Here is a 4,273-nt window from a genome sequence, read left to right as displayed (position 1 = left end):
CAACAACGACATTGAGTAGCACGAACATATTCACATCAGTACGCCCTGTAGATATGAAAATTCAAGTCATACGTTCTGGAGACACCACGATCGAACATTACTTCACTCGACTGAAGGTAAGCATCATGGAACTCTAAAGCCAAAGTGAAAAGGAAGCCCCCATTTTACTTTGGAGGCAACCGTACATGGAACTTGTTAGCCTTGCTAGCCTTGGCAACCTCCATGTTCCACTTGGTCAACTCGTTCTGGTCATAGGCAACACCATCGATATAAATATCAATCGTGCCATTAATTACACACACACGATGTCCCTCGATATCATAGATCTCATTGTTAGGATTGTGCAATACGTCAAACTGAGGATGACATTTGGAGTACTTGTTTTCATGGCATGCTTTCTCGAGAAGTCGTTCAATGTCAGGTGAGTAGAACGACACATAAGGGGATCATACTCCTCGTGATAACCTGCACCCTGTGGATCTTCGACGAACGAGTTGATCATGTCATGCACGTATTGTCGTGCAATCTCTCTTCGCTCTTCAGTCATCCAGTAATTCATTTCTATTTATGAATACATTATTTCACTTTAATCTCTGTTGGACTAATGGAAATATCACTTCCACTGTCGTCACTTGATTCATTCTTTTCGTTATACACGCACAGGCAGTGACATCTGTCCTTGCATTTCGAGTCCACCACCAGTTTGTGGTTCTTCCTCTTACTCATCCATTTCCATATCCCTTTCAACCATTGAATAAAGCGGTTCATTTATGAACGAGATCAAGGAACTACGCAAGCCAGCAAAACGAAGAGGTGCCACTCGAATGATCATCAGTGGATTCAAACGAAACATATACTTCATCGATCTCATCGATTTCTCTTCCAAACAAGACAAATGGATACAGGAAGTGTTGGGCAGTCAGAAGTCCACAGGATTCCACAAGAATCGTGGATACAAGTATGTCCTTGTATGTATTGATGGATATTCGAAATACCTGATGGCTCGGCGATTGAAAAGCAAGAGTGCTATAGAAGTCACGCATGCAATGAAGGATATCATTCAGACATACGGACCACCAAAGCATATTTGCTCGGATCGAGGCACCGAGTTCACCAATGCCATCTTTCGTACAAACATCTTGAACAAGTATGATATTACCATGTATCACATGGATTCAGCGAATAAAGCAGTACTAGCCGAACGAGCAATTCGAGATATCAAGGAACACATCATGGTTCCATTCAATCAATCGAAAGGTGTATGGTTCGACTTGATCGATGGTACAGTTCGTAGACACAATGGAAGGAAGATCAGAGACACCGGATATACACCCAATGACATTTGGAACAACAACGATATCTTGTACAAGGAGAAGACAGAACCATCCAACATGGCAGCAAAGGACACAACACCTCAATTCGATGTTGGTGATTATGTTCGAGTGACACGAAGACCTCGCATTCTGGAAAAGCGATCATTGACGAGCAAATGGTCTCAGGACTTGGTTGAAGTGGTTGATATTGACGATCACATCATGCCATTGATGTACGAAGTGAAAGATGGAAACAATCGCACCCAAAAGTGCTATCACTGGGAACTGCTGGCTAGCAAATGTAAACCACAACCAGCACCGCCTGTCACTCGATCCAAGAGTCGAAAGGAACCCAATGCATTGAGAGAGGCAGCAAGATCACATCGACCCATTACGAGGAGCCAGAAGAAGCAGAAGGGGAAGCAGGGACCTGTCCCAGGTGTTCAAAAACGATCGTGATGCTCTTCACGCCACCTAGAAGCATGATGGGAAGATTCGAATACGTACGAAGGACAGGAGAGGTACCAACATTGTACAACAGCATAACCAGTATGAGATACAAGACTATTCAATGTATCGATGTACGGTCTGTCTAGGATAGGCGTATTGTCAAACGTGACTAACACTCGATAACCCTTTTCAACCACCGATTCGATTGAGTCGCAATCGTTGAACATGTCATCGGGAAGGTACGTTATGACATTCGTGGTCACCAGGTACGATCCGGACGGCATAGGTGGAATACTATCACCACCCCACTCGCCATTGAATGATTCGGTAGCTTCTGGTGTGTACTCGAAGACAAATGCTTCGTTCGCTTTCACGATGCATGAAGCACTGCCCCACGAATACTGAGGAACGCCATCCACTGTCTCTCGAATTAGCACATGATGACCGTCCTTCTCGGGCATGTTGATGAGCATGTTGTCGAGCTTCTTGAACGTGTAATTGTTTCCATTGCTGCTGAAGATGTACGACATTTACTTATTTACTTTGGTTGACTTCATGGCGAAACGAAGTTTCGCCGGGAGGAAGCGATGCTTCCTCCCATTCGTTCGTATGGTTTGACGTACACACCCTTCAAACACGCGCCTTCATCGATAAACAGATCGGACAACTCGGGAGGCACTTCATCATCTGCCACCTTGTAGACCACGCGAACATAGTAGTTGGAGAAGAAGTAAACAGCACGATTCTCGGTCTCGACAGACACGATATATGGAGGAGGATTCGTATTCGTCATCCTTCCAAAGACATTCAAAGGCACACCGAGCAGACCATTGCTAGCCAAATGAGGCAATAGATACTCCTATTCATCCTCAGACAACCATGGTGGACAATTATCATCCAGTGTCGTTTCAATGCAATCATAGTCGTGCAAGATCAAACCACAGTTCACATTCGATTACGGGGTGCGAACACTGAATCCGAATAGACGCTCACAATTGATCGGATACTTGGTATGGATGATGATATCGGCAAGTTCGATATTCTCGTCCTCACAGGTGCGTACCAGGGATGACCATGTGTTGTTTTCTGTTTTCTTGTACTTCATTTAGGAAGGGGATAACGAGGATTAAAAGGGAAATATATATATATATATATATATAAATGAATAGACCTACTCACACATTGAACCCCAATACAGGACGCGAAATTCAAATCAACGGAGTTCGCTTCTGGAACCTTCTCAAGCATGGATTCAAGTACGACGAGAAATTGAATCGCTTGTACGACAAACCATTGCCGGAGGGTACGACGAAGTACGTTCCCAAGTCGAGAATGTTATCACCCACCAATAAACGTATTATCATTGGTGGCACTGCATTCAATGAGTTGATCCGAGACAATTACAGACGTGAGAAAGGACAATGGGTGAAAATGAGCAAAGAAGAAGCCAAAGCATACGACAAGGATCCGAATATTGACATGATGTTTGCCGATAGCAACAGTGACGACGACTCGTCGTCCAGTGAGTACGTCGATATCGATGAATTCGAGTACGACGAAGATGGCCATGCCATTTTCCCATTCTAGGAATGCCTTCGGCGTCCCTCGTTGCCCCTCTTCTAGACTGGAAATTCCCTAACTATTCCCAAGTCATACCATTTTCACTTTGGGTACTTAAAAACTCTGTGACCCTAATATAAATGAGTTCACATTGCGACGAATATACTATCAACTCTGAAACTGGCAAACAAATCAAGATCGGTGGACCAACCTGGAAGCGATTGGCTGCCAAGTACTACATGATCGACGGGAAGTTCACCGATCAGACCATTCCTGACTCGAGAGCCTATCTCTCGAGAAAGGTGTTTGGAGTAAATATACCCGATGAATATATCGCCTTTTTCGCACCCTCAAAACGTGGGTTGCGTAAACGTGAAGTTGAGAAACACTATGATGACAGTGATAGTATCCCTGAGCCTCCGAAACGCGCGTCACGTAAACGAGTGAGTGACCCTGCAGGAGAGCGTAAGTATCTCGTCGTGGGAAGTAAGGCATGGAACGAGCGGTACCTCGAGTACGAGTGGAACGGACATGAGTTCGGTGAGAAGCGACAACGTCACCTACCCGCTTACCTGAACACCGTGGAGAAGAGGCGTGAAATGAGACGCAATAAGGCATTCGCTCGGTTCGATCGCAAAGTGGCCAAAGGACGCTTGAGTGATGTGATCAACTCGTCACTCGGGTATGCACTCACATACTATCACACCGTGGAAGGAGACATGTACAAGGAATGGGAACATGAGAAAAATACGAAGAAATACTTTCGTCTCAATAACGAGGATGAGAATAGACTGTTGGTTCGACTACCGGGTGAGAAGAGCGAGGAGGAAGTGGAACCAATTAACCTCGTATTCGATGAAAGCGGTGAGTTCAATGAGATCATGAAAAAAATCCTGAATGGTATGCGCGAGTACAGCCAGTGTTTCGTCACCATCATGGCATACAACCTC

The sequence above is a fragment of the Blastocystis hominis genome, assembly GCF_000151665.1.
Source record: "Blastocystis hominis, Singapore isolate B (sub-type 7) whole genome shotgun sequence assembly, scaffold_19".
NCBI lineage: Eukaryota > Bigyra > Opalinata > Blastocystidae > Blastocystis > Blastocystis hominis.
This window is presented reverse-complemented; position numbering follows the sequence as displayed.